This window comes from Oryctolagus cuniculus, chromosome 17 (assembly GCF_051225735.1).
Source record: "Oryctolagus cuniculus isolate XC-2025 breed Fujian yellow rabbit chromosome 17, ASM5122573v1, whole genome shotgun sequence".
NCBI lineage: Eukaryota > Metazoa > Chordata > Mammalia > Lagomorpha > Leporidae > Oryctolagus > Oryctolagus cuniculus.
This window is the reverse complement of record NC_142883.1, coordinates 45,197,128-45,218,657: the sequence shown is the minus strand read 5'-3', so window position 1 is coordinate 45,218,657 and position 21,530 is coordinate 45,197,128. Positions and strand designations below refer to the sequence as shown.

The window sequence follows — 21,530 nt, the reverse complement described above, 5'->3', positions numbered from 1 at the left end:
TGGCAATTCTTACAGATTGGCAAACATTTCTCTTTGTATTTATGCAAACGATACTACCCAATCCTTTAAAATACAGTGAAATTCCCCACCTCCATGGAATAGTAGGAATGTTATTGTACCCACTGTTGTTAAAAGAATTATGGGCTGGCGCCGCGGCTCAATAGGCTAATCCTCCACCTAGCGGCGCCGGCACACCGGGTTCTAGTCCCGGTCGGGGCACCGGATTCTGTCCCGGTTGCCCTTCTTCCAGGCCAGCTCTCTGCTGTGGCCCGGGAGTGCAGTGGAAGATGGCCCAAGTGCTTGGGCCCTGCACCCCATGGGAGACCAGGAGAAGCACCTGGCTCCTGCCTTCGGATCAGCGCAGTGCGCCAGCCGCAGCGCGCCAGCCGTGGCAGCCATTGGAGGGTGAACCAAAGGCAAAAGGAAGACCTTTCTCTCTGTCTCTCTCTCTCTCTTTCACTTTCCACTCTATCAAAAAAAAAAAAAAAAAAAAAAAAAAAAAAAAAAACAGTAAAAGAATTATGAGAGAAATCTAGGAGGTATAAAATAACATTTCCATTATCTCATTTAAAGAATTTTTAAATGTAGCTATCTCCCACAAAAAAAAAAAAATAATCCTGGTAAGGTAAGTTTTAGATTGCCATTTAAATGTTACCAAACTTGTGTCCACTGAACTCAATCACATGAGCCATTCTGGATGATACTGAGAAATGTTACAATAAGCATGCTCCTTGTGAAGAAGCTGGTTAAAGGGAATGCTTCCTTAATGATTTATTATCAGGTGTGTATTGATATATTCCTCTTCCTTATAAACTACAACTTAATATAAAAGTAGTTATTTTTCATCAGGAACTGAGGTTATTGGCAACTTTTTCCTTGTCTTGATTATCACATAAATTTAGACTGAAAGCTTAATTGTTTCTTTGGGAAGATCTGGCAGTGAAGTGTCGTTATTTTACATAGTGCTAAAAGGTAGAAACTCACAAGAAAATTTAGTAGAGTGCTTACCAGAGGCATTATAACCCTATTTCCATTAGAATAAAGAAAGGGGGCAGACACTGTGGCACAATGGGTTAACCCTCTGGCTGCAGCGCCAGCATCCCATATGGACGCCGGTTCTAGTCCGACTGCTCCTCTTCCAATCCAGCTCTCTGCTGTGGCCTGGGATAGCAGTAGAAAATGGCCCAAGTCCTTGGGCCCCTGCACCTGCGTGGGAGACCAGGAAGAAGCTCCTGGTTCCTGGCTTCGGATCGGCGCAGCTCCAGCCGTTGCAGCCATTTGGGGATTGAACCAACGGAAGGAAGACCTTTCTCTCTGTCTCTCCCTTTCACTGTCTGTAACTCTGTCTTTCAAATAAATAAATAAAAATCTTTAAAAAAAAAAAAAAGAATAAAGAAAGTATCCCAAAGGATTCTTAAATTTTCTAGTGGGTCACATTTGAAGATCTCTGGGTTATCCCAAGCTTTACATATTGACTTGACATCCACTGGAATGAGTGTTCCAAAAAGTTACATAATGATGAGGCAATGACAGTATCTTGTCTTATTCGCAGCACTAAATTACAGAGTTACTCGGTGGGGTGGGGAGGGGAGAATGATCTATTCACTGCTTCACTCCTCAAATGGCCACAATGGCTAGAATTGGGCCAGGCCTAAGCCAGGAGCCAGGAGCTTCTTTTGGGTCTCCTATATGGGCGCAGGGGCCCAAGTACTTGGGCCATCTTCTGCTGCTTTCCCAGATGCATTACCAGGGAACTGGATTGGAAGTGGAGCAGCTGGGACTTGAACCAGTGCCCATACAGGAATGCTGGCACCACAGGCTATGCCACAGCACTGACCCCTAGAACTAATTGTAAAACTTAATTATTTGCTGGGGGTTTTGTTTTGTTTTGCTGGTCTATTTTGATTTGTGTGTTTGCCAGGCTATTTCTAAGTCTAATTTGTATAGAGTTTCTATCATAAATCATGTTGGCTTTTATCAAATGCCTTTTCTGAATCCCTTGCAATAATTATGTGATTTTTGTCCTTCATTCTGTTGATGTGGTATATCATATTTACTGATTTGTGGATGTTGAACCATCCTTGCATCCCTGGGATGAACCCCACTTGATCATGGTCTGTAATTTTTTTTTTAATGTGCTGTTAGGTTCAGTTTGTTAGTATTTTGTGTTGAGGATTTTGTATCTGGTTCATCAAGTATATTGGCCTATAACTTTCATTTTTTGTTTTGTCCTTTTCTGGTTTTAGTGTCAGAGCCTGTTGGAAAGAATTCTCTTGTCTTCTATTGTTTGGAATATTTTGAGAGAAATTAGTGTTACTTCTTTAAATGTTTGCTGTAATTCAGTGGTGAAGCCATCTGGTCCTGGGATTTTCTTTGACAGGAGAACCTTTCATTGCTGATTTAATCTTGCTACTCAGTATTGGTCTATTTAGATATTTTCCCTGATTCTCTTGATAAGATGTACATGTCCAGGAATTTGTCCATTTCTTCTAGGTAGTCAGATTTATTGCCACATAATTGTTCATAGTAACCCTAACAGTAATAATAATAGTAATAATAACATAGTAATCCCTAACAGTCTTTTGCAGCTCTGTGGTGTCAGCTGTGATATACACCCCTTTCATCTCTGATTTTATGTGTTTGAATCTTCTTTCTTTTATTCTTAGTCTGCCTAAGGGATTATTGATTTTGTTTACCTTTTCAAAAAAACCAGCATTGTGGTACAGTGGGTTAAGCTTCTGCCTGCAATGCCAGCATCCTATATGAGAACTGGTTTGAGTCCTGGCTGCTCCACTTCCAATCCAGCTCCCTACTAATGTACTTGGGAAAGTACGGAAGATGGCTCAAGTACTTGAGCCCCTGCCACCCATATAGGAAACCTGGATTGCAGCCATTTGGGTAGTGAACCAGTGGTTGGAAAGTCTCTCTCTTCCCCTCTCTTCCCCCCTCTCCCAACTCTGCTTTTCAAATAAATATCCTAAAAAAAACAAGGTATGGTCACTGTTTCAGTCCTAATATATGGCTAAGGCTCATATTTCCCCCAAATCCACAGTCAGACTATTGTTCAGAATGAACTGGAAAGTGTCTCAAAAGGAGTTGTCTGTCCCACAAGCCTTTTTCCTGGGACTAGGGTAGGACCAGGTACCTGGTTCTGTGGACACCAGTGCTACGATACGAGATCACACTCAAAGCCCAGAGCCCATGGAAGCTAGTGCCACCTACAGGAGGGACTAAAGCCTACCCTGCTATGGTCTTTCTTGGTAGATGGACTCAGTGCCCAAGACTGTTCCTGCAGTCACCAGTGATGTTGATTGGGATATAAAATTGATCAACTGGGCCACAGAATTCCACTTGACATGGAACAGGTCTAGAGGCTCCATCTAAATGCACTGACCCAGGGACAAGGAATATTAGGATCTGCTCAATGTTGGGTTTTATCTGCCTGACACTGAGTCCCAGTACAATCCAGTGGTTCCTTGCTGCCTGCTGAAGATTAGAGGAGGGTTGATAGAGATAACTCTTCAGCTCCCCAAGCAGGCATACCTGGGTTACAGAGACACCAGGCCCTAAGAAGTTATGGTGTGCACATCAGGTCCACTTGCTGTGGATTCATTCTGAGAGGAGAAGCACAGTGGGGGCAAGAGGCACAGAGTCACGATACAGACACCAGGAGTCCAGTGAAAGTGGGCTGGAGGGGAGCAGCTTGCAGACTCCTTTATTTCAGTTGGTACAGCAGCTTATATAGCCAAGGCAGCCAATTCGGTCAAGGGGCAGTTTATGCCGTAACCAATCATTGCCTGTTGCTAGGCAGGCTCCTTTGCCAGGCAGGTTCCGCTGCCATTTCTTGAGTAACTGAATGCACCTCTCGCTTGCCAGTGCCATCTTGGCACGACCTTCTTATTCCACCACACACTAGGCCCTAAGCAGTTATGGTGTGCACATGAGGCCCACTTGAGGATGGTAATGACACACTGAAACAAGTTTCCATCCCACTAGAATACAGGACTCCACCTGATGCTGGGAGAAATATAGGGGATCCATATGTAAGCACTTGTCTGAGTAGAGGCCTTAGAGCTTTATCATGTGCTGGGTCTCACAGTGACAGCCCAGCTCTGTGCTCCAAGTCACAAACTCCTTCTCTTGCCCTACTCTACAGCAGCTATAATTTTGCTTTACTTTCTTTGGAAGTTAGGGGAAGTGGAGTTGAGGCAGTCCCCTAGCTGCCTGGCTATGGAGGGGGTCCAAATACTTAGTCTGAAGGTACTAGCCTAGAGTCAAGGCCCTAGGGCCATGTCCATGTCAGAATTTTATTGTGGTGGGCCTGGCACAGGGATGTAAATCAAAGACTGGACTTAGTTCCCTCTCCCTCTCCCAGCAGGAGGCGACCTCTTGGAGATGGGGGAGAGGTGATGTGGACAACTCTTTCCTTCCTGCTTTCCTCAATGTGACTTTCCTTATTATTGTGGTAAAACCAGGCACTGAGGTCTCGCCTGGCTTCTGTAGCTCTTGTGAAGGTGACTTGGTGTGTGAATAGCTAGCCATTCAAATTGGTGTGTCTGTAGAGAAATGGTTGCAAAAGCTCCTGGTCTCCGTCCTCAGGAATCCTCCCAGACTGATCTTGTAATTCCATTTTTCCATGAACTTTTTGAAATACTCTCATACATACAATGAAATATTATTCAGCCTTAAAAGAAAAGATCTGGCAGGTATTGTAGGGTTGTTGGTTTAGCTGCCACCTGGGATGCCTGCATCCCATATCAGAGTGCCAGTTCAGATCCCAACTACTCCATTTCCAATCCATTTGCTGATAATGCACCTGGGAAGGCAGCAGACAATGGCCCAAGTACTTGGATTCCTACCACTCTCATGGGAGACCCAGATGGAGTTCTTGCCTCTTGGCTTCAGCCTGGTTCAGCTGCAGCTGCTGTGGGCATTGGGGGAGTAAACAAATAGATAAAAGATCCCTTCCTTCCTTCTTCCCTCCCTCCCTCCCTCCCTCCCTCCCTCTCTCCCTCTTTCCCTCTCTCCCTCCCTCGCTCTCTCTCTCTCTCCATTTCTCTCTCACTTTGCCTTTCAAATTAACAAATGAATCTTTGTTCAAAAAAGAAAAGATGGGGCCAGCACTGTGATATAGCAAGTAAAGCTGCCATCTGCAATGCTGGCATCCCATATGGGCACTAGTTCAACTATCAGCTGTTCCACTTCTGATCCAACTCCCTGCTAATGGTCTGGTAAAAGCAGTGAAAGACAGCCTAAGTACTTGGACCCCTGATACCCATGTGAGAGACCTAGATGAAGCTCCTGGCTCCTTTCAAGTAGATGAAAATAAAAATTAAAAAAAAAAAAATGGGCCCTGGTGCGGCTTAGGCTGTCTTCTGTACTGAGATGCTTCAAAGCATTATTAAAAATGTCTGGATCCCCATGAAGCCCTACTATAGCCAGGCTTACTAGAAAATCTGGGTAGGAATGGGGTTTATGAGCTTCTGTGTCTTTAAAATCAGGAACTCTGATAAAAGAAGCTTTGCAAGGCTGCAGTCCTGTTCGTGGCCTTCACTAGCCTGCTTTGCTTGGAGTGTTCTGTCTGTAATCACCCTATGGTAGGTGGCAACGTGGAAGGTCACTCTAGGCTTGCCTAAGTATCATTTACCTTATGGCATGAATAAACGAATCTGTGAGCTGCACCACTACTGTGTGGTACTGATTCATTGTGTCTCCTCGTTCCCTCCTGTGTGCAGCCACTCTGAGTAGGTCCTGCCATCTGAACCTATTGGGCTGTCCCTTCTCAGGAAACCTGAGGGTCAGAAGGGCAAGTCTTCCTTTGTCACAGAAGTTGGTGAGGGCCTGGGCATTCAACTTGATTTCAGTGTTTAATAATAAACATTGGCTAAATGAAAAAAAAAAATGTAACGGGCTCTAAGTGATCCCATGCAAACTGCATCTTTTGCTATTAGCCTTTCTGCACCCTGAATCTCTATCTCCTACCCAGGGAGTTACTTTTCCCATCCACAGCCACCAGGGGGTGTAGTGAGCTGTTCGCCCTCTCCAGTTCTGTAGCTGCTTAGTACCACCTCTGAGTTAAATGGCTAAGTACTCATTTTAAAAGGCTCTTTTCCTTGCTGTTTGATGGCATTGAAAATTTTCATTTCACTGAAGTGCCTCTTGTTTCTGAAAAATGTAGTCACAGATCTTTATTTTATAAATATGTGGCATGTTCTGCATCTGATGACTCTGAAAGGCATGTTTCTTTTAAAAAAAGATTTTTTTGGTATTTGAAAATCAGAGTTTACAGAAAGAGAGGCAGAAACAGAGAGAGGTCTTCCATCTGCTGATTCACTCCCCAAATGGCACAATGGTCAGAGCTGCGCCGATCCAAAGCAAAGAGCCAAGAACCTCTTCCAGGTCTCCCACGTAGGTGCAAGGGCCCAGGCAGTTGGGCCATCTTGTGCTGCTTTCCCAGGCACATTAACAGGGAGCTGGATCAGAAGTGGAGCAGCCAAGACTTGATCTAGCAGAAATGCATGTTTCTTAAGTCTGGTTTGAAAAAGCGAATCTACTTAATGTAGCCATAATTAAATTAGATACATATTTTAAAGCTATGAGAATGATTTTTCCCCAAATGTTATTCTTCATGGTATAAACAAAGAGAGAGAGAGAGAGAGAGAGAGAGAGAGAGAGAAAGGAAGGGGGGGGGATTTCTCCTCAGTTCTCAATTCTTGCCAAACTAATGTTTGGAAAAGTTGTTTTCCCATATTGTAAAAATTCAGACTAATAAAATGTAAAAGACCAAGAGTGTGATGCTTTCTTTTCAGCTGGACTTTATCTCCCATAATTAATGCTAGTGTTTAGCAGAAATTACATATTTTGGGGTGAAAAGGTCTGAGGTAGAAATTCCTCTGTTAGAAAGGGTGGCACATGGGTAGCTTTGGAATCGTGGCCTTTTCCCTCTTTCCACCATGCAAGAACATTAATACATCCTGTAACTCAAGTGTCCCTGAAAGGTATTAAATAATTTCACATTCAATGCCAAGTATTTATTTAAGTATTTACTTTTTTCTGGTGGGAAAATGAGAAGAGCCACAGTAAAATCATACCAGAAAAGGAAAAATTCCCTTCAGGAAAAGGGAAAGAGCTGACAGTCAAGAACTCTTGAAGAACATTTGAGAGAATATTGTTATTACCTCACTGCTGGCAAGCTGAACAGACTGCAAGGCAGAGCAAGATGTGGCAACATAGGCCTCCATCTTAAAGAACTTTCAGATCGACCTATAGCTGGTTATAGAAGGAACTATTTATAATAAAATGTTCTGTAGACAAGGTTTGGTGATTAGAATATTATCTCTCAGTGCCAGTGTTGTGGTGTAGTGGGTAAAGCTACCACCTGAAGGCCAGCATCCCATATAGGCACCAGTTTGGGTCTCGGCTGCTCCACTTCCGATACAGCTTGCCTGGGAGAGCACTGGAGGATGGCCCAAGTCCTTGGGCCCCTGCACTCATGTGGGAGACCAGGAAGCTGCTCCTGGCTCCTGGCTTCGGATTGGTACAGCTGCAGCTGTTGCAGCCATCTGGGCAGTGAATCAGCAGATGGAAGATATCTCTCTCTCTCTCTCTCTCTCTCTCTCTCTCTCTCTCTATTTCTGCCTCTCTCCCTCTCTGTCACTCTGCCTTTCAAATAAATAAATCTTTAAAAAAAAAAAAAGATTACTCTTTGTAGAATGAAGGTATGTGCCAGGGAATTGTGCTTTGTCATTATTTCAGTGTGCTATACTTTTTATTAGGGCATCCTTGAGTACTTTCTAGGTAAAGTATGAATCCTTAAATAGGTCTAGTTGTTAAAAATTTATGACTTTTCCTCCAGCAAAATAAATAATTCTCAATAATCAGTAAGTGTATGTGTCAACCACTGAAATCAAGGAAGTTTTTCCCTATGTAAGAACTAGATAGATGCTGTAAGTTGCAATATCTAATAATTCAGTGGCTGATAATAGCAACAATGAATTTTAATTTTAGCTGCAATACAGTGAATCAGCAGGTAGAGATTTCTGTCTCTGTGCCTCTGCCTCTGCCTCTCCCTGTCTGTGGCTCTGCCTTTCAAGTAAATAAACAGCTAAATACTTTTAAAAAAATAGTAACCATCTGATAGAGAAATTTTACAAAGTGAAATCAAAGAATATTTAACAAGACTAGGATATTGAATGTTAGTATTATTTGTAGAATATTCATCTTCAGAAAAGATGTAAAAATATTTGCCATATTTTCATAAGGTAAAATGAGGATAATATCTACCCATCTAACTATAGGATTGTTGTAATGTAAAACAGTTTCAGGAAAGCTTAACAAATATAAGCACCAAATAGCAAGGCAAAGATGTAAAGTGATGGTACTTTCACTCTTACTTGTCTAAGTTATTTTCCATTCTAATTTCACACTCACACCTGATTTCTGTAATGTCGTGCTATGACTGAAATCCCTTACATCATATAGTGTAAGGATCATTTACTGAGGAAAAAGAAAAAAGAAATTGTCAGACTTCATATACTAGTAAAGTACAGCACTGTACTTAGTACATATCTCATATTGAGCTAGAAATGAAGCTCTTTCTGGGTCAGCAGGTCAAATCTGCTTCATCCTGAGTAATATCCTGAAGTCATAACCATTGGATACCCATGGAAAGCCTGTTTAAAGACACCGATTATGTTGATTCAGTGACTCAATATTTATTAAGAGAAAACTCACACACTTGCCTCTCCGACTCGCTACTATTCCATCATCCTCGGCAGAGGCATTCATTAATAACATGACTGGTAGACTCTTTGTCAGTCATTCACAGGGAATTTCCCCAAACTAGGCAGCTATCTGGACAGAAAAGGAAAGACCTATGATCGATTACCTAACCCAGCCCTGAAACAACTGATCTGATGAAATGCCAAACAGAAGATCAGGGAATTTAGAAACTTGTTATAAGCCACTTGTGCTCCTAACAATTCTTACTCTTCAGTGGAAAAGTCTCACCTGTGATAACAGAACTCCACTTTTTCACAGCACTTCCAACAGCACTGTTAACACATTTGTTCTTTCTGCTGAAAACTGTGTGAGAGCAGGGGCATTCTCTGGCCTGTTCATAATTATGTCCTTGAATTCTGGCACATAGATAGCACTCAGTAACTTTGTTTAAAAGGAATGAATAAAGAATCATACTTTTCATCTATTTTCAGGCTATGGGAAAAGATATTTAATGCCTCTTTGAGTCCATTTCCTCAACTGTATAAGAAGACCAAAAATCTTTTACAGTTTTTCATGAGGATTTGACATATAAATGTAAAGTGCTTGTCACAATAATAGGCATTCAATAATGAATAGCTATTATTATTATTATTATTATTCCTTCTTGTAATTATAAACTGAATTCTGTGGGGTTAGGGAACCTTTTTTCTGCCAAAGGCCATTTGGATATTTAATAACATCATTTGCAGACCACACAAAATTATAAACTTAAAAATTAGCCTGATATAGATTCACTGATTTTTTTTTAAAAAAATGTATTTATTTATTTGAAAGAGTTACACAGAGAGAGGAGAGAGCGAGAGAGGTCTTCTATCCGATGGTTCACTCCCCGGTTGGCCACAACAGCCGGTACTGCACTAATCCGAAGCCAGGAGCCAAGAGCTTCTTCTGGATCTCCCATGTGGGTGCAGGGGCCCAAGGACTTGGGCCATCTTCTACTGCTTTCCCAGGCCACAGCAGAGAGCTGGATCGGAAGTGGAGCAGCCGGGACCAGAACTGGCGCCCATATGGGATGCTGGCACTTCAGGCGAGGGCGTTAGCTCGCTGCACCACAGCTCCGGCCCCAGATTCACTGAATTTGAGTCCCACCTAGAGTTGCCTTGACAAGGCCAGACCAAATGATTTCATGGACCTGTATGACCTGCAGGCCAGACATTCCCCAACCCTGTTCTAAAAAAAAAAGATCATAATTTTATGTCCATAATAAATAATAAACTTTATAATACATATTTCGAAAACTTCAGAATTACTACAGCCTCATTTTTCTTCTTGAAAATCAATTACTGTTAAGATTAAAGGCCTTTTCAGATAGGTTAAAATATACCTGGCCAGTTAATTTTTTTCTGTTTTGTTTAAGGTATACCTCTTCTTAAAAGCTGGGATATGTAATTCGTGAAATCACTTTTAGTTAAATGATTGTCTTAGGTTAGGTAAGTTGAACTGTGAGTACTACGGAACACTGAATGATTCTTAATTTTAAGAAAACAAAACTTTTGAGTTTTCTACAAGGATGATCTGGAGCATATACACATTTCTTTCTGTCTCTGTTGCTGCTGCATCCCTAGCCAGATAAGGTGTTTTAAATGATTTATTTTAAACTCAGTGATTGGAAGATTATTGATTGTTAAGTGTAACTGATGAATGACATGACAGCATTTAAGTCTGTGTAAAGAGCAGTGGAAGGATCCTTACTGCATTGTTGCTTTTGTGTTTTTTTTAATATGTTAATGATAATATTTCTTTCTGGTAAAAAATATTTATTTACTTATTTGAAAGGCAGAGAGAGAGAGAGCGAGAGAGAGAGAGAGATCTTCCATCCACTGGTTCACTCCCCAGATGGCTGCAGCAGCCAGAGATGTGCCGATCGAAAGCCAGGAGCCTGGAGCTTCTTCCAGGTCTCCCACATGGGTGCAGGGGCCCAAGGACTTGGGCCATCCTCCACTGCTTTCCCAGGCCATAGCAGAGAGCTGGATCAGAAGTGGAGCAACCATCGCCCATATGGAATGCTGGCACTGCAAGCCGGGGCTTTAATCCAGTGTGCCACAGCACCAGCCCCTACTGCCTCCTTTTAAAATTCCCATTCACTCTTTAACCCATGAAATCTTTTGCCCCTACACATCTCAGTCTGCTGCTCATTAGATCCCTAGTGACTACTTAGTGGTCCCCATCTTAAATGACACTCATGACCATCCTTCTCTGTAATTTGAACCTCCTTTGGCTTTCTTATCATCATTCTTTGCTGTTCATAGTGTCCCAATTGGTTCTGCCAGCAGTTCATCCCACTACTTCCATTAAAGGTTACTTTTCCCCAGGGAACCATCCTTGTCTTTCTTTTGCCTGAAATTTTCAACTTTTGGAGAAACCATTTGAAAAGCTGGTTAAAGCTCTAGGCCTTTTCCTCAGGAAAATGTTTGCATATAATTTCAAGGTTGCTTATCTTTCCATTCCTGTCTCTATACATCGTCCCTGAGTTACCTCATCCACTCCTTTCTTCGTGTCCTTGTATCAAGAACTGTCAAATCTATAAATCACTGCAGATTTCAATTTGAACTTTAAACTCTTAATTCACACTGCCTGTTGTCTTGTGTATCTTATAATCATTTTTATTGTATTTATCAAATTTATTTTGCAGTGGGCATTTGGCACCATGGTAAAGCTGCCACTTGGGACAGCCATATCCCATATCACAATGCCTAGGTTCGAGTCCCCACTCCACTTCCAATTCCAGCTTCTTGCTAATGCACACTCTGGGAAGCATAAGGTGATGGCTCAAATATTTGCATCCCTGCGGCTCCCATGTGGGAGATTCAGGTTGAGCTCCCGGCTTTGGTGTGGCCCACCTCTGGCTGTTGCACATGTAAGGGAAGTGAACCAGCAGATGGAAGATCTCTCTCTGCCTTCCAAATAAATAAAAATTTCCAAAGTGTATTTCTCTTCCTCTTGTTAATGATTTCCATCTACTTAGTGTTACACTAGAAACTTCATATTCATCCCTGATTCTCATGTGCCACAATTCAGTCAATCCCCACATCTATCACTTCTACCTCCTGAACTTCTCACAGATGAAAAACAAACAAGAGAACATTACAGATCAAAACCAAGATATTAGTAAAAAACTATTTTAAGTTAGTGAAAATAACTTCTTTAACAAACATCTAAGTAGGAACTGTAAACAGGTTTAAGGTGGGTTTGGATTCTGCAGTGATAGTGCAGGCTTTACTGTCTAGGCATGCTCTATTTGGCAAAACACAAATTCAAGAAACTATATAGAATCAGTCAATTTTAGTGCAAGTCTTATGTTAGTAGCTTTATAAAGGAATTTAGAATTGTATTTATACTATCATTAAGCACAGGAGGGATTTTAGTATACATGTGTATGTTTATCTCAAACTTTTCCTTTTCTCACCATAACCTTAAAGTTAAGCAAGGGTCCTTCAGAATGTTTGTGGAAAATTGAATTCAGTTCAAATTTAGGGGATGGCATCGTGCACAGTTGTCGCTCCCACTCTTCGCGAAGGAACGACACAGGACCCTGCGCTGTTCTTTTATCTGCTCGGCCCTCCCCGGGTTTGCTGCTGGTTCTTCCTGGGTTGGCTGCCGTCCCTCCACCTCCGTGGAGGGGCGGGGCCCCCTGCCACTTTCCCCACTTCCACAGGGGAGCGGCACACCGCTGGCCGGCTCTCTCGTGGGCTGCTCAGGTGTTCCTCAGGTGTTCCTGGTGCATGTTGTCTCTCTCCTCCTTTATAGTCCTCTTCCACCAATCCCAACTCTGCTACCCACACGCCGAGTACGCTGCTCTCCTCCAATCAGGAGCAGCTCCTGCAGCTTGTCAAGTTGGTGAGAGGCAGCTGTATAGAAGCTGTTTACTCCTCTCCCAGCGCCATATTGTGGGAGAGCAGATGCATAGAATAAGTAATTACTTAATTCCAGTAACTTAGTCTAGTCCGAGTTGCTCCCCACACACAGTGAGTTAAGCCACCACGTGAACTCTGACAAGATAGCCCAAGTATTTGGACCCTTGCCACCCATATAGGTAACCCAGATGGGAGATCTGGGCTCCTGGCTCCAGTGTGGCCTAGCCCCAGCCATTGCAGCAATTTGGGGAGTGAACCAGCAGATGGAAGATCTCCCTCTCTCTCTCTTCTTCTGTGTGTGTGTGTGTGTATGTGTGTGTGTATGTGTGTGTCCATTTCTGCCTGTCTCTGTGTTACTCTACCTTTCAAATAAATAAATCTGTAACAAAAATTGAGGGGCCAGTTTTGTGACATAGTGGGGTAAGCTGCTGCCTGCAATATTGGCATCCCATGTGAGCACCAGTTTGGGTCCCAGCTGCTCCACTTTCAACCCAGTCCCCTGCTAATGCACCTGGAAAAGTAGTGGAATATTGGCCTAAGTAATTGGACCCCTGCACACACATGGGAGACCCAGATGAAGCTCCTGCCTCCTGACTTTGGCTTGATCCAGCCCTGGCCTTTGTGGCCATTTGGAGAATGAACCAGCAGATGGAAGATCTGTTTCTCCTTCTCTCTGTAACTTTGCCTTTCAAATAAATAAATAAATAAATATTTTAAAAGAAATCCAATATTCTCTTTCCTTTTTGGTTATATGATTTTTCTTAACTACTGGAATGATAATAAGTCATCATGCCCATGTCAAAGTGTAAGCAGCAGTTCTTTTGTAGTTAATGCTTTATTTAGACTGACTAAAGCTCCCCTCCACCAAATTAAAACAAAACAAAACAAAACAAAGCTTTTGGAGGAAAACCTAGCTACATTTTGGTCCCTTGCTACCCATGTGGGAATCTAGCATGTAGTTTCTGGCTTCCACATGGCTCAGCCCTGGCTGTTGCAGCCATCTGGGGAATGAACCAGGGAATGGAAGAGATATATTTATCTCTCTCTCTCCCTCTCCCTCCCCCCCCCCTTCTCTCTCTGAAGCCCTGCCTTTCAAATAAAAAATCTTTTTAAAAATATTTATTTCGGGGGTCGGCACCATGGCTCACTTGGTTAATCCTCTGCCTGCAGCGCCAGCATCCCATATGGGTGCCAGTTTCTGGTCCTGGTTGTTCCTCTTCCAGTCCAGCTCTCTGCTGTGGCCCGGGAGGGCAGTGGAGGATGGTCTGGGTTCTTGGGCCCCTGCGCCCACATGGGAGACTGGGAGGAGGCACCTGGCTCCTGGCTTCGGATGGGGGCAGCGCTGGCTGTGGCGGTCATTTGGGGAGTGAACCAACGGAGAGAGGACCTTTGTCTCTGTCTTTCTCTCTCACTGTCTATAACTCTACCTGTCAAATAAATTTTTAAAAAAATATTTCAAAGCATAATATACAAATAAGAAAATACCTCAAATAGTAGACAAAGTAGCGTCACATAAATGTTATATCACAGTGAAACTTTTATTATAGTCAACTTGTAGTCAAACATTTTACTGAAATTATTTAGAAAGTTTGGTAGCGGGGAGTGGGGCAGGTATAAACATCTTTTTAAAACTTTTAGAAGTATTTATCTTCTTTTTTTTTAAAAAAAATTATTTATTTGAAAGACAGAGTTACAGAGAGAGGAGGAGAGAGAGAGAGATCTTCCATCTGCTGGTTCACTTCCCGAAATGGCTGCTACAGTCAGGGCTGTGCCAGGCCAAAGCCAGGAGCCCAAGGCTTCTTCCAGGTCTTTCATCACATGGGTGCAGGGGCCCAAGCACTTGGGCCATCTTGTGCTGCTTTCCCAGGTGCATTAGCAGGGAGTAGCCTATCCTGGCACTGGTACCCATATGGGATAGCAGCATCACAGGTAGAGGCTTAACCTTCCATGCCACAGACTCAGTATTTCTCTTCTAATTACTTAGTATACTCATTTTGTTAAAGATACTCATACCATAGACAGTTTTCCTGTTTTGGGTTTAAATCATAGTGGGAAGGGGATCATAAAGCATTTCATGAATACTCTAGGAAAGGCTGGTAAAGTCGAAGCTGAAGTATCTGCTTTCTAAGAAATGATTAGGGTAAAGATGGATCTTAGAACTGGTCTTTTATTTATTAAGTAATATAAGGCAAGAGCTTAAGCAGTAATTATAGACTAGCAGGCCTGATTTATTGCTTTGTTAATACACTACACCCTTAAGTTTAAAATACTAGGGCAGCGTTGTTGTGCAGCAGGTTAAGCCACCGCCAAGTTAGTGGCATCCTATATGAGCACTGATTTGAGTCTCAGCTGCACCACTTTATTTATTTATTTATATCTGTTTGTTTGTTTGTTTTAGAGGTAGAGTCACATACAGAGAGAGGGAGAAACAAAGATCTTCCATCTGCTGGTTTACTCCCCATATGGCTGTAATGGCTGGAGCTGGGCCGATCAGAAGCCAGGAGCCAGGAGCCTCCTCAGGATCTTCCACGTGGGTGCAGGGGCCCAAGCATTTGGGCCATCTTCAACTGCTTTCCCAGGCCATAGCAGAGAGCTGGATCAGAAGTGGAGCAGCCTAGACTCGAATCAGCATTCATATGAGATGCCAGTGCTGCAGGCACATGCTTAGCCCACTATGACACAGTGCTGGCCCCTGGCTGCTCCACTTCTGATCCAGCTCCCTGCTAATGCATTAGCATTAGCATTTCTGCATTAACAAAAAGGTGAAATCAGGAGCCATAGCCAGGTACTGAACACAGGTACTCTGATGAGGATGAGGACGTCTTAACCAGGGTCTTAACTGCTAAGCTAAATGCCTGACTATGTATCTGCTTTCTTAACCAGTGTTATACACTGTCGTCATGATGGTGGACATTCATTACAGAATAGATGAAATCTGGGGGCTGGCTCCGTAGCACAGTATGTTAATCCTCAGCCTGTGCCGCCGGCATCCCATATGGGCGCTGGTTCTAGTCCTGGCTGCCCTCTTCCAATCCAGCTCTCTGCTATGGCCTGGGAAAGCAGTAGAAGATGGCCCAAGTGCTTGGGCCCCTGCACCTGCATGGGAGACCAGGAAGGCGCACCTGGCTCCTGGCTTCAGATTGGCACAGCTCCAGCCGTCGCAGTCATCTGGGAAGTGAACCAACAGAGGGAAGACCTTTCTGTCTCTCCCTTTCACTGTCTGTTATTCCACCTCTCAAATAAATAAATAATTATTTAAAAAAAAGAATAGATGAAATCTGAAAAGGTCTTATGTTGTCAACAAGAAGGACTCTCAGCGAACTTAAATACCTGTCTGCACCTGGTGTTTTCTCCTGCTATGAAGGCCTAGCAGGTCCTGGCAATAATGGGGACCTGATACCATACTAAATATAGCAGTAATATGATCCTTTGGACACTGTATACCACCCTCTTGCTACCGAGTCCCTTATAACTGTGTATTTCAAACTTATATTCACCACAGGACATTTTTCAAAGCACTGATATCTAAAGATTTCTTTTGTTTCTGTAGTTTTTACATAATATCCTACCTGAATGAGGCGTTTATTTGTGGATAGTGATGATACACTGTCATCTTATTTGATGTTTAAAATAAACTTACTGGGAGCAGGTAGTTAGCCTCTTGTTTAAGATGCCCGTGTCTCACATCAGAATGCTTGGGTTTGACTTTAAGCTCTGGTTCCTGCCCCACTCCTGGATCCAGTTCTGGCTGAGGCCCAGTTGTTGTAAGCATTTGGGGAGTGAACCAGCACATAGGAGCTGTATCTGTCTCTTTGCCTCTCAGATAATTAATTATTATTTTTTTTTAGAAAATAACCCTACTAGCTGCCCAAGTATTACCATTTCAGATGAATCAAACTATAAGAAGACTAGATTCTAGGTTCATATGTGTACAATTTAGCCTACCTAATGTTAAGCGGTGAATTGCATTCAGTTTGACTAATCCTGAACACCTGTATATCAGGCTCTTTGTTAGACGCTGATTATCAAAATGAGTAAGAGTTAAACACACTTTCATAATAATTCCTTACTCAACACCTAAATGGTTCTTTATTTCCTTTCAGATCAAGTCCAAACTGTTCCTTGTACCCTTCCAATCCTCTGTAATTTAAATCCTATGGCATATAAATCTTAACTTCATCCCTTCTACAACACCATCAGTAGAACTACCTTTTTACCTATCCTCCCTAAAGCAAAATTTTGCTATAAGGTACTTTCTAGCTTGTCCTCCTAAAGCCAAGTTTCATTCTTTATTTAAACTGTTCCTTCTCAGAGACCATATTCCTCCAGCCTTCCAGGTTATCCAAGTGTAATATATTGTTCAAGGCTTATTTCAGTTCTCAGTTCTTTCAATAATTAGAAAATTGCAGTGTTTATTCAAGGTCTTATTTTCTTTCCTCTATTTTATGCCATAAATATTAAGTTTATAATTATATAGAATATATATATATTTCTCAAATTGTTGCATAGGCAATAACTTAGCACAGATCAGACATTGTAACTTTTTTTGTGGACTTCATATGTCTTAACACAGTGCTAGGTAAGTCATAAGCACTAAATACATTCTGGATGGATGACTGATCCTTTACATCACATCCCACTATCTTATTTCTTAAGGCTTACCATTTTTTTTTACATACGCTTTAGGCTCTATGTAAGTATTTCCTTAAGAATCAATACACTTCCTCACACCTGGTATAGGCAAGCCCCTCAGCTCCTCTCCACCACCTCATCTCTCTCTTGCTGCCTTTTGTTATTTGGATAGATGCCTTTATGCAGACAATTTAGCAGAGGGCCTGGAGCACAACCCAGTAGGTAGGGCTTTATTTTTATTTTCGAGCCTGCCCTAGACTTTCAGGAGCCAAAAGTTCAAATTGCAGCAGGATTTATTCAGCCCTTTCACAAGCAGTTTAGTACTATGCGGTTTGTTTAGAATGGTCAGGTTTCCAGGCCGTTGGCTGAGCAGCATCATTATCTCTCTAAACCTTCGTGGATCAGTTTCCTTGACCACATTTCACTTTCCATGTCTTTCTTCTCTGAAATCAGGCGAACATGCAAAATCACATACTTATACAATTAAATACTTTTCAATCACCATGTCAAACATGTTCAAATAATTTAAGTACAATATTAGAAGATGTGTTTTCACTCTGGGTCAGGCAAAACCAAGAAGTATGCAAAAGCTATGCTGGTCAATCCTGAGTAAAAAGAGGGCACTTTGTATCATTCTTCAGCTAATACCTGGAACTACTGAGAAAAGATACAGTTTTGTCAGATTCTATTCAATCCACATCAGCTGGAAGGCCAACTGGACAATGAATCTTAAGTGAAGTGAAAAATACTTGGTGGGGGGAGGGTGGGTGGAGAGAAGATTAAGTAGCAAATCTTTCTATTCATTTCTGATTTCGAAATGTTTCCAACACACAGCAAAGAACAAATAGTCATACATGCAATAGACAGTACTGTGACATTCTAACATTTTACTATTTTAACTTAAAAAAATTATAATTGAAGCCCCCCCCCGTTAACTCTTCTAGTTGAAGATCCCTTCCCCCCTTCTGCATACAAGTAACTATGCTCTTGAATTTGTTTTTCTTTCCATTCTTGTTTTCATATTGTTACTCACTTGATAATGTTTCTTTAATGTGAAATCCATTCAGTAAACTATACCTTTAAGATGTGGAATAGGGGCGAGCACTATGGCTCACTTGGTTAATCCTCCACCTGTGCCACCGGCATCCCATATGGTCACCGGTTCTAGTCCTAGTTGCTCCTCTTGCAATCCAGCTCTCTGCTGTGGCCCGGGAGGGCAGTGGAGGATGGCCCGAGTACTTGGGCCCCTGCACCCGCGTGGGCGACCGGGAAGAAGCACCTGGCTCCTGGCTTCGGATTGGCACAGCGCCAGCCGTGGCGGCCATTTGGGGAGGGAACCAATAGAAGGAAGACCTTTTTCTCTCTCTCTCTCACTGTCTATAACTCTACCTGTCATATAAAAAAAATGTGAAATTAATTTTTAAGAATTTCTTATGTTTGATACATAAAATATGTATAAGGATAAGCAAACTATTTTCCTGCTTAAAAACTTCTAGCTCAGAGATGGATAGGGGATAGATATGTGACAAATCCAACACAGCAAAATCTTTTTTTTTTTTTTTTTTTTTTGACAGGCAGAGTGGACAGTGAGAGAGAGAGACAGAGAGAAAGGTCTTCCTTTTGCCGTTGGTTCACCCTCCAATGGCCGCCCCAGCCGGTGCGCTGCGGCCAGCACACCGCGCTGATCCGATGGCAGGAGCCAGGTGCTTCTCCTGGTCTCCCATGGGGTGCAGGGCCCAAGCACTTGGGCCATCCTTCGCTGCACTCCCGGACCACAGCAGAGAGCTGGCCTGGAAAAGGGGCAACTGGGACAGAATCCGGCACCCCAACCGGGACTAGAACCCGGTGTGCCGGTGCTGCAGGAGGAGGATTAGCCTATTGAGCCACAGCGCTTGCCTACAGCAAAATCTTAATTGTAAAATCCAGGAGGTTAAGTATTTGGGTATTACTGCACAATTTTTCCTGTGTATCTGCATATTTTAAACTTCTTTTTAAAAATTGTATTTATTTGAAAGGCAGAGAGAGACAGACAGACAGATAGATCTTCCATCTACTGTTTAACTCCCTAAACGGCACAACAGCCAGGGCTGGGCCAGGCCAAAGCCAAAGGCTTCTTCCAGGTCTCCAACATGGGTACAGGGGCCTAAACACTTGGGTCATCTTCCAGTGCCTTCCCAGGCACATTAGCAGGGAGTTGGATCCTAAGTGGAGCAACCAGGACTTGAACCAGCACCCATGTGGGATGCATGAGTCACAGGTGGCAACTTTACCAACTGGCCCACATATGTGCTTCTTAAAAGGCAACTACAATATATTGATGTTTATATATGCAAAGAAAATTTCTAGAAATATTAAAAGAAATCATTTCTGGGAGTAGGATGATGGGAATGGGAAGGATAGATTTTATTTTACCTATTTTACCTTTCTGAATCCTGAAAATGATTTAAACATTCAGCATGTGTTACTTTTATTATCTTTTTTTTTTAAAGGAAGGCCTTTATTACTCATCTCTGTGTTTCCCAAGTGTGTAATTTGTTTTAAAGATATTTATTTATTTGAAAGGCAGAGTTACAGAAAGAGGAGAGACAGAGAGAGATCTTTCATCCCCTGTTTCACTCCCCAAATGGCTGCAATGGCTGGGACTGAGCCAGGCCAAAGCTAGGAGTCAGGAGCCTCTTCTGGATCTCCCATGTTGGGGCAGATGCTGAAAAGCTTGGGCCATCTTTCTTTCCCAGGTACACTAGCAGGGAGCTGGATAGGAAGTGGAGCAGCCAGGATTTGAACTGCCACCCATATGGGATGCTGGCACTTGCAGGCAGTGGCCTAACCTGTTGCACCACAGAGATCCAGCCCCTATTATTTCCTTTTAAAAACTAAATTTAAAAAATAAAGTGATTGAGGAGTTGGAGTGGAGTCTAAATGGTTAAATGTTTTGTAAAGTAGTTGGGTGTGAAAAGTGATCTATAAATGCCTTTTATTTTTATTCAATAGAGTGTAGGGCCTTTGTAACCTGAAGAAAGCAGCATTTCAGCACCTCTTCCTACAGGAACATATGGTGGTTAAGATCACGGTGGATGAATGCCTCAGATGGACTCCTTGTGGAGTTGATAGGCAGTTCTTTTCAGTGTTCCCCATTTCTGTTATGGTGGAAAAGTTCCATGGAAAGGACAAAAAAGGCTCAGTCACATTGTTCAACCCAATGTTTAAAACTATTGTCAGATATTCTTTCAAAAAAAAAAAAAACTATTAGCCTCGTGGTGATCACAAAACGTGATTGCTTTTAACAGCCTTTGTTTACAGAGTTTGGTTTATTGTATTATATGAAGAGTGCCTTTGACTAAGTGTAGCGAGATACCTCTTGGTGTAGTCTGTGCAGTAGATTTGAAGATTCAATTATTATCCTGAGAATTTTATCCTGTCATTTTACAGATTAACAGGAGATAGAATGTTGTATTACTTCAGGCAACAAGCTTTTTGTTTTGTAACTCTTTAAGAGTGTTTCTTTTTTTTCCCTTTTGACACTCAGGGGATTAATTTGCTGTTTATTTCTGTAGATCAAGCCCTTAGAGAAAACAAAAATACAAGTGGATCATCTTATTGGTGTAGTCATATTTTTTAAGCCCAAGTATTTAAAAAATAAAGTTAAATAAATTAATGTTATTTGAAAACTTAAAGAATACAAAAATCAACTGAACACTGAAGATCTCATATTACAATAAATTGCAACAGGGGTTGATATAATTAACTAGTTGGCAAACAATAACAGCAAAGACTTTATGGATGAAATAGTGGTTCCTTAGGGTTTGAACATGTTTTAACTTTCATTCATTCACTTACCAACTTCTGGGTAATGAAAGAAAACAATTAGAGCTAGCTTTCTATTACTGGAAGCTGATTGGCCAACTTATGGATAATGTTGATAATAATGAAAATTTGATGGTATCTTGTTCAGAGCACTGTTGTCTGTATATCTTAATAAGCCTGTGAAGTAAACATTACCATCCTCAGTTTAGGGAAACTAAATCTGGGACAGACTAAGATTTGCCCATGGACAAAGTAGCTTGAATCTGGAACTTTTGATAGCAGATTTATTATTTTTTTATTTGATATGCAGAGAGACAGAGAAAGAGTCCACGCACACAGGAGGTCTCATCTGCTGGCTCACTCCCTAAATTCCCGTAATGGCTAAGGCTGAGCCAGCCCAAAGCTGATTGCTGAAAACTCAATCCAGTTCTCTCACATGGATGGCAGGGACTCTGAGTT

At 42.1% G+C, this 21,530-nt stretch overlaps 1 protein-coding gene across 7 annotated transcripts in view; it reads left to right on the top strand.

The window, feature by feature from the left end:
* Positions 1-21,530, top strand: part of SSH2 (slingshot protein phosphatase 2) — a 281,689-nt gene that overhangs the window by 121,159 nt on the left and 139,000 nt on the right. The gene's annotated exons all lie outside the window — the stretch shown is intronic.